Below are 10,067 nucleotides of genomic sequence, written 5' to 3' on the forward strand. Positions count from 1 at the left end.
AGGAAGGAGTGGGGAAGGGAGCGATTGACCTTGAGGTTGACTCTATAGTCCCCATCTTTGGCTCTTCTGTCACTATGGAGTGTTGTCTCACTTGACAGCCCCCTCTTACCACACGGTTGGACCCCTGAGAGCTCCGAGGTCCCCCCCCTGAACTGGACATCTTCCATCTCCATGTTTCCAATTCTGTCAGCAAATATTTACTGAGCTCTTGCTAAGTGCTTTGTCACTGCCTGTGGAAGACTGGCCAAATGATCTCACCTCTCTGAGCCACAGGTCCCCCATTCTGAAAAACGGGATTGATAATAGCTGTCACACGGTTGTTCCAAGGATTAAACAAGATAACCTAACAGCTGCTGGTGGGCTGTTGCTAGTGGAGACACCTGCCTCCGACAACCCCACTCTGTGTCTGCTAGTTTTCATTTGAGTGCATGGGAATGGCAGTTTGGTAGCTAGGGGAGGGTGGATGGGAGCAGAGGCACTGGAAAAGGGAAGGAAGGAGTCTGAAGGCCACAGTCCTCCTTGCTGGACCTCTCCTGGGGACGCGGAGAGCGCTGGGCAGCTCAGCGCCTGTTTGAGCTGTTCCAGAATGACCTGTGAGTTTCTGGGCCCTTTGAGCCGGCCTCCGTGATGAGAGGTCAGCCTCCATGAGGAGAGGCTTTTTCAGGCTCTTGGTGGGCAGGAGGCACGGACCACTGAGAGTCAGAAGAGGAGAGGAAGAGCTGAGCAACCGTATTCTGGTGGCCACAGCTATGAGGGCTCCCATGGGGCTCCTTTTTGAGAACTCCCAGAAATAACTCTGGGGCGCTCTAAGAATGTCGGTGAAATCATCAAACAAGATGTTGCCAACGTGAAGAACAGGGGTGGTGCCCGGCACGTAGTAGGAACTCCTTATGTGTTAGTTTGCCGAGCTTAGCCCACTTCAGCCTCAAGGGGGGGAGCACCGGGCTCCTGAATCTTCTGATAAGGCTGCCTCTGCTCAGCCTGCCTGCTTCTCACTGTGTCCAGTGCCCCAGGGAACCACCCAGTGGAACTGCCCTTCACAGATCCCCTTGTGTGGTTACGGTGGTTTTTCTCTTTAAAGATTAAATCGTTTCTTCCTTTTCTGCTCAACAAAGACAACAGCCCTTTGGTTTTTGATAAACGTTCCTTTCCTACTAGCAGGTGGATTTGCCCCGGGCACTAAGAACTGTGCTTTTAAAACACACACATGCCCAGCTGTTTGAATCTGCTACTTCCGTCTTTCTTACTTCTCTTATCTACTACCCCTGGGGCTGAGTTTTCTTTGCCTTGGCAGGCTGATAACATGTGGAAGGACGAGAACAGTTCTAATTAATAGAGTAATTAGTGGTACAAGCCTTTAATAGCTGATTATAGGAAACTCATCCCCCATCCCCCCAGGTGATTGATTTATTTATCGCTGTTGTGCTGCATTATGGCAAAATAGTCACTTTCTAATTATCTATTGGTTGCTTTAATGGGTCTTCTCTTTCTTTTCCTTCCCTCCTTCCCCCTGCTAGTGGTGGGCACAGATAGAAAGGGAGGACTCAAACCAGCTGATGAGGCGCTCTGAACACACATAAGTGTTGGGATCCCGATGTCACTCTCATCTTGAGAGCTCAGAGCTAGAAAGGGAATGGGAGGAATGAGGAGAAAGGAAGCAAGAAAATCCTGGCTGTACTTGTAGGTTGACCTCCCCAGGACCCTTCCCTGATGATCCCGCCCCTTCTGTAGGTTATAACTCAGGCACAAGTCAGTTGCATTCAAAAACAGCGAAGCATGGAGAATGGGGCTCCTGGAAGACTCAGTGGGTTAAACATCTGCCTTCGGCTCAGATCATGATCCAGGGTCCTGGGATGGAGGCCCCACTGCCCCTGCCGCGTCACTCCATAGGGAATCTGCTTCTCTTTCTCCCTCTGCCCTTCCCCACCCACCCACCCACACCCACCTGGCTTGTGCTTTCTCTCTCTCAAATAAATAGATAATAGATAGATAGATAGATAGATAGATAGATAGATAGATAGATAGAAGAATCTTAAAGAAAATTAAAAAAAAAAACAGTCCACTGAAATCCAACTCCCTGGGGTCAAACATTGCACCCCCCCCCCCCACTGGCTAGCTGTGTGGTCTGAGCAAGTCACTCAACTTTACTGTGCCTCAGCCTCATCATTTATAAAGTGGGGGAAGTAACTGTTTCTCCCCAGGAGTGTTGTGAGGATCAAATGAAACACGCCAGGTAAACCAGGTGAGGCACGGAGCACAGTACGTGGCCCATCTTGAGACCTGAATAACATTAGCGATGATGATCACCACTGCCTGAAATTATTTAACTTACCTGATACGCAGAAAGAATCTGATACATGTTTGTGGAATGATGAATGACTCTATCATAATTCTCAAGTAGATGGTGAGCCTTTAAAGTTCAAAGGGGTGAAGGAAAGAGGAAATTGCACACTAAATCATAATAAGAAGCTACCCATAGTTCAGTGCTTATCGCAGGCTGGGCTCTGAGTTAATTATGCTTTATGTACTTTCTTTCACTTAATCCTTATATAACTTGATTTTTACTAGTCTTCCCTGGATCATGTTTGTTTGTTTTTTCTAAACAGCTCAGTCCCCATACCAAACTTTGTGGGATCTCTGTGTTCTCCCCAACATCTTCAAGGATTCTGAGGACGATCATTCTTCCTTATGAATTCCTGTTCTGGCTGAATTCAACCTCTTGTATCTGCCTCCTGACAATGTCATTCACTTGAACCATCACTCTTACTCATAGCAAGCTGAGCTCCTTCCTTCCACCCTTCTATCCCTGAAGCCCTAAGAACACAGGGCCATTTTGTGTGGAGGACTTTTACTGGAGGTTGGAGACGAGATGGGGTAGCTGTAGCACCCCTTAGAGCAAGCAACAGCTGGAAACCACCACACACATGCTTGCCACCTCCCTCCCCTGGCTGTCCTGCCCTGCAGAGCCCTGCCTACGGCCGTTTTATCCCCACCCCCCACTCCCCCCCCACCCCCCCCCACCCCCGGCCCCAAACACCTTCTCTTGTCTTCCATCTCTCTGCTGTTCCCCACCCCGGAGTCAGCTATTTCTTTTTCTTTCCTTCTTTTTTTTCTTTCTTTCTTTCTTTTTCTTTTTCTTTTTTTCTTTTGTTTTCTTTTTTCTTTTGGAGTCAGCTATTTCTTGTTACTTTGTTATACAAAGAAATTTAGCTCTCTTGAACAAATGCCTCCATTCTGGGCTATTCTTGATCTGGGGTCAGAGAAGAAATTGAAATGGGTGAACATGAGGGTGCTCAGCTGATTTTCTTAGCCACACAAGTTTACCAAAGCATTTTCCTCAACAAATGAGCCAAGCACCTCGGAGATGAATCCTGCCCCACCCTCGAATGAGGAAAGTCTGGAGTCACAGTTTTACATACATTTTTTTTTTCTCCCTGCTGTACTTGAGGTAATGCTATACTTCTTCCAGGAGAGAAACCTAGAGAGGATAAAGATAAAAAGTGTAACCCACTCAAAATCACATAGATAACGCCAGAGCTGGACTCCCAGTGGAGGCCTGTTGTGAGTCCAAAGCCAGGAAGGTTGACCATGCCACCAGGTGGTCACTTGATAAAGCTCAAGCAGGTCTGGGGGGAAGCATGGGGGTGGGGGGTGTCTTCTAACAGGGCAAGCCTTTCTCAGGAAACCTCTCAGGGGGGAGGCGGTGTGGGTCACAGGAAAGCAAACTGATTGACTGAAGGTCAAAGACATCGGAACACTGTAAGAGCTAGAAATAGCTACACATCTCTAGCTCCATGTACGAGACCCAGGAGTTATTGCTATTAATCACCGCGGAGTGATTACTCTGATTGCTTCATTTGTTGATGTGGGGCTTTATTCAACCTTGGGTAGGGGCCCCCTCTTTAGGAAGTTAAGGCAGACTTTCTTCTGCTTATAGAGTGCTGACTCCGTATGTAAAACATCTCCTTGGTGGCCTTTTCACGTCTCAGAAGGCTGGCCCGGGGCTCAGGCTCTTACAAAGAGCTTAAGAAGTAACTATGGAATGAATGGGAGAATGGCTTTGCGCTCACTTTAATTTGTCACTTCTTTTCCCAAGGCCTCACCTAAGGCAGGAAGGCTGAATTAGGCAGAGTTAGACAAAGGGACATCCTTCCCCGCTGGGCAGCCCCGTCTGGGACACCGAAATTATTAAGGATGCAAGAACGTCACTGCAAATGGGATGAGGTTACCAAAATGGAATTTATCAGAACTCTTCCCAGAAAGAGTAATGAATACAGTTAGATAGAATACTCTAAGAATCCACTTGGGGAGGGGGGCCAGAGTTTACCCCGTAGTAGCGGCATGACTCTGGCTTTCTCATCCCTGGAATGGGGATTATGATACTTATCACTAGGATTTTTTTCCTCCCAATTAAGTATGACAATGGAAAAAATTACAGCTTTTATTATTACTTACTCTGCAGTCTACTATCACCTGGTTTCTGCCCTCCTACACTCTACTGACTGCTTTCGCCAAGGTTGCCAACCACCCTTTTGTTGAAAATCCCATTTCTCTTCCACTTGGTGGAGTTTTGGCAGCACAGATCAGACCCTCCTCCACGAAATAATCTCTTTCCTGGTTTCTTGTTATCCCAGCCTCAACGTTCTCCAATCTCTTTGACCACTCTTCTAAGTTCCCACTGAGACATCAGCCATGAGTTGGTTGTCTGTTGTGGCATAACAAGTTACCCCAAATTTAGCAGCTTAAAACAGCATTGGTTATCTCACATAACCTCCTAAGGGTTGGAAGTTTGGGAGCAGTTCAGCCGAGTGGAGCTGCTTGGCTGGGTTGTGCTGGCTCTGGATCTCTCAATGACATTGCAGTCTTCATTCATTCATTCATTCATTCCTCATTCATTCATTCATCCATGAATATTTTCTAGCAAGCTCTTGCAAGCTGCCTCACATGGCTGTTGGCAGGAGGTTTCAGTTCTTTACCACGTGGACTCTGCATAGTGCTGCTCATGACATGACAGATGGCTTCCCCCAGAGCAAGTGATCCAAGAAGAATGAGCATGTGTGGCCACGATGAAAGCCACCGTGTCTTTTATAATCTGATATCAGGAGTGACATACTGTCACCTCTGCCCTTGTCACACAGACCGATGCTGGTACAAATCAAGAAGGCAGTCCTGGGGGTCATCCTGGAGGCCCTCTACCAGCCTCCCTTGTGGACCCTTACACTCAGTGTTCCCCAGGGTTCTGTCCTCACACGTCTTTCTCATCTCATTTTCCCCACACACCCTTGATACCAGAGTGCTCTCCAATACCTTCAATTACTGTCTAGACTCCAAAACACGCAGATCTGCATCCCTAGAACAGTTGCCTCTCAGAGACTTTGGCTTGTACACTGCCCATTGGGTCCCCGAGGTGCCCTCTTTCCACACGGGACTCACCCTCACCCCCGGTCCTGTTTCTCCTCCTGTGTTTCCATCTCAAGAATGACAACCTCATCCACTTCGTTGTCAGGCAAGAAATGAGAAAGATCACTTTTGACTGCTCTTTACCATTTCTCTCACATCCAATCAATGGGTTGAGGGTTTTTGCTTTTTCATGTTCCCCCATCTTTTTATTTTGAATGATCTCAAACATACAGAAAGATGAAATGAAGAGTAAAATGATCTCCTATTTAGTAGATCACTCTGTCGAGATTCACAGTGACTCACATTTTATGTTACATTTGCTTTCTCTCCCAACCTCCTCTTGCCATATACACGTATTTTTCGTAATGATTCTAACATGCTACTTGCCTTTCCACCCCCAGGCTCTCACGGATGTGCAGTGTGTGTACGTATATGAGGTTTCCAAGTACAGGTTCCAAATACAGGATTTAAAAGTAGATTGTGGATAATAAGACACTTTATCCTTAAACGTTTCTGCAGGCATTTCCTAAGAATAAGGACATTATCCTATATGTCATCATTATACCCAAGAACCAATGCCAGCTGATTTGATCTTCCCAATATAGCGCTGGTTAAGCCAGTTTACTCCAGGCTCCCCTTTCCCTTATCCTCAGCAGTGTGATCACCTCTTAGCTGCTTCCTCCTTCAATCCACCAGAGCGAACTTTCTACAGTGCAAATCTACTGCTGCTGTTGCCCTGCTAGAGTCCTTTTGATGGCTCCGCATTACCTTCAAAATAAACAGTAAACTTCACTTGGCATACAAAGCCTTCATTGTCCAGGTTCAGCTAGAGCAGTCCTGCCAGGTAGAAACCTAATATGAGCTATTCCTATAGCTTTAAATTGATAGTAAACTACATTTTAAAAAAGTAAAACAAACAAATCCCCAAACAACAACAAAAAACCCAAACACACAAATGAAATTAATCTTGAAAATACATTTTATTTAACCCAATAGATTCAAAATATTACCATAGCAACACAAGCCCAATAGAAAAAATTTTAATGAGATGTCTCTTACTTTCTTTTTTCCCCCTACGTCCTCAAAATCTGGCATGTATTTAATACGTACGGCACATCTCAGTGCAGATGCTAAGTCTTCAAGGGTTAAAGCGAAATGTATTCCTACCAAAACAGGAAGATTATATTTAACAACAACAAAAAATTCATACTGTTTCGGTTTTAAAATCTGAATGAATTAAAATGAAATCAGATGGAAAGTTCTGTTCCTCATTCATTCGAGCCACATCTCCTGTGCTCAGCAGCCACAACCATAGATAATTCTGGAGCTGCAGTTCCCAGGGTGTGATCCACAGGACCCTGAGGGCCCTTGAAACATTCCCAAGGGCTCTCTAGGGTCAAAACCATCTTTGTAATAATGCAAAAACAATGCCATTTTCCACTCTTCTTCTCTCTGAAGTGTAGACACCGCAATGTCCTAGAGGCCACGGGACGTGTAATAGGACAACAGATTGAACATAGAAACATGTAAGAGAATAGGGAGTCTTCTATCAAGCCAGATACTGAAGAGACGTGTCAACATGTAAAACAATGTCCCTCTTCTCCCTAAGTGTTTTTATTTTTGAAAATATTATTTTTCATGGAAAGGTGGATTCCTTATATCCTCATTTAATGAGAAAATCATCATTTTTATAAGTGAATTACTGAATAATTTAAAATTTTCCCAGTTTTATTTATTTTTATTTTTATTTTAAATTTCCCAGTTTTAATTTCTGATTTAGTGATTGTGGATAGATGTGACTCTCAAAATCAAAAGCTCTTTGAGGGGCTCTAAATACCTTGTAACAGTGTGAGAGGGCTTTGAGGACAGCTGCTCTAGAACCTGCCTACCACTCCAGCCTCATGGCCAGGGATCCGCCCTTCCTCCTTCACATTTTGTGCATGAACTTCCAGTTCCATACAAGATGAAACAGACACATCTCCTCCTACTTCTCCTGCTAAGTACGTCTAACAAGTCTGGATATTATAAACAAAACAACCATGAGAAGACTCCGATACGCAAAGCGAAGAAGGCTAGGGGCCTCAGGACTCAAAGAATGATATGTTACCAGGGTATCGACAGAGGGATAGTATGGAGCCTGAACCCCCAGTCTGGCCCAACGACAATGGGGCACCCACCTCAACAGGCGCAGACAGCTAAATGGGTGGCCTGGGTTTCCACCCTTACCTGGTGGTAACAGAGAGCCCCCTCTCCCCCACACCAGGGCAGTATCGAATGGGGACTGCTAAAAACAGGAGATTGCAAAGAGATCTACGGTCTCAGAACATCGTACCTAAAATATCCGGGATACAATCTGAAATCACTTGTGGTACCAAGAACCAGAAAAGTCTCAACTAGAATGAGAAAAGGTAATTAACAGACACCAATACTGAGACGACGGAGATTTTGGAGTTGTCTGATGAGAATTTTAAAACAGCTGTCATAAAAATGCTTCGATGAGCAATTATAACATGCTTGAACTGAAAGAACAAGTAGAAAGTCTCAGCACAGAAACAGAAGATTCAAAGAAGAATCGTATTCTTTGCCTGGGCCTTCAAAGAACCCCTCACATTTTTGGAATGACCACCCTCACTTGGTGCCTGGGCCAAGGCCCATTCCTCTTCCTGGAGCACCGATCTCTAGTGTCTTCTTTTAAAACCCTGCTTGTCCCAGATGTCACCTCTTCTGGGAAGCCTTCTGCGGTTTCTGTGCTCCTTCCATTCAAAGTATCCTTCCCCGTATCACTTAGATTCAGGGCTCATCGTTCTGTCATTTGTCCCTCCCATGCTCATCGGTGTAAGGACTTGACAAAAAAGACTGTCTTATCCCTGGTGCCTGGCTTAGTATCTGGCTTATAATAAACACCCTCCAAAAAAGATGTGTTGAATGAATGAATAAATCAATGAATAAATGGGCAATTTTCAGTGGTACTCTCTTTCTTATTGAATATAATTAAGCTCTGTGGCCTGGCATTCAATGCCCTACACGGACTGTGACACATACCTTTTTGGTACCTGGCTTCCCTTAATACATCCTACGTCTCTGCTGTACCAGGAAGCACAGGGTTTTGAAAGGACCTTTTACTTCCCCATATTCCTACCCAACCATGCTTGTCTGGACGCTCTTCAATCAGCCCCAAAAAGTCCTCGCCCATTTTTGCCACACCAAAATTGTACCCAGTTGCACCACCCCACTCAGATACCACCTCCCCCAGGACACACGTTCCCCGATCGCCCTGCTGGAAGGAATCTGCCCCTCGGGAGACACAGCAGTTCACTTAGCCTTTTCTTGTGTTATTTCTCACCCCCTGCCCTGCATGTTGTGGTGGTCTTGTTGTTTGTTTTAATGCACTCACGGTATTCTCTTCTAGATTTAAAAAACTCTGTGGCTTCAGAGCAACTGTAGTCTGCTTCTGCCCACTGTGCCCCTAGCACAGACCCCTGTTTCTCCAAAAACTCAGTTTTGTTTTCTGAGATAATGGTGCTTGGCTCATTGGGTTTCTGTGAATATGAAACAAAACGCACTATTTAAATTTTGGTATTTGAAGGAATAAATGGAGGGAACAAGCCCCGTTGGCTGGACCTTCCAGACCTCTTTGGAATCCCGCTCCGTTTCCGCTGCACTCACCCGGCTCCCAGGTCCTTCCTGTGCGCACGATGGTGACGGATGGACCTCATAAGATTGCTACAGCTCACCTGCCCTCCTCCCTTCCGCTCTCTCTGCCTCTCTACCCCCATTCTCTACTCAGTGGCCAGCTTGACCTTTTAAAAACATAAATCAGATCATATTGCTTCTCTGCTCAAAACCTCCCAGTGGTTTTCCGATCTGCAAATAAGAGCCAAACTCCTTACCCAGGCTGCAAGGCCTCCTGTGATCCGGCCCGCTGACCTCCCCTGCACTCAGGCTGATGCAACCCAGCGGGCCTTCTTGCCCTGCCTGACTGTGGCCTCTCGGGCTTGCCCCACAGAGCTTTGCATTTGCCACTTCCCCTGTGTGGCATGACCTCTTCCTCACTTCATTCGAGTGAGCTCTGCTCTTCATTCTTACCTCCTTGGGAGGGACAACCCTATGCAAAGTCACTCTCAGCCATTTCATATTTTTCACCGCTCTTCGTACAACCTGAAAACATCTGTCTTTATTTACTCAGGTGAGCGTGCGTGCGTATTGTCTTTCTTCTCCACCAGAATTGTGAGCTCTGAATGGATGTATTCACTGCTCCATCCCCAGCCCCTGGAACACTGCTGGTACGTGACATGGGAATGACTGAAGGCTGGCTGGCTGGGGGCTTTACGAACAGAAGCAGCCACTTGTTGCACAAAATTGCTCACCTGCTACGGGGTTTGCATGCAGAGGAGGTGTGGGGGTTGATCAACCTGGAGGGGATGCAATGGGGATGAGCCGTGTATCCAGATTTAAAGGACGAACCCCTTTAGTCATTTAGATGCAACTCTGATAAGTTTGCTTTCCACAACGGATTACATGACACTCCAGAGTTAATTCCCTGGGGCTGATGACGGGCACAGGAGAGCTGAGCCTCACAGATCCCCGGGGTCTTCAGTCTCTCCTTTGTCCCAAGACCCCGGGACCTGCTTGGCTGCTCACACGGAAGAGCAGGGGCTGAGGGAAGC

The sequence above is a fragment of the Canis lupus genome, chromosome 7 (assembly GCF_003254725.2).
Source record: "Canis lupus dingo isolate Sandy chromosome 7, ASM325472v2, whole genome shotgun sequence".
Lineage (NCBI taxonomy): Eukaryota > Metazoa > Chordata > Mammalia > Carnivora > Canidae > Canis > Canis lupus.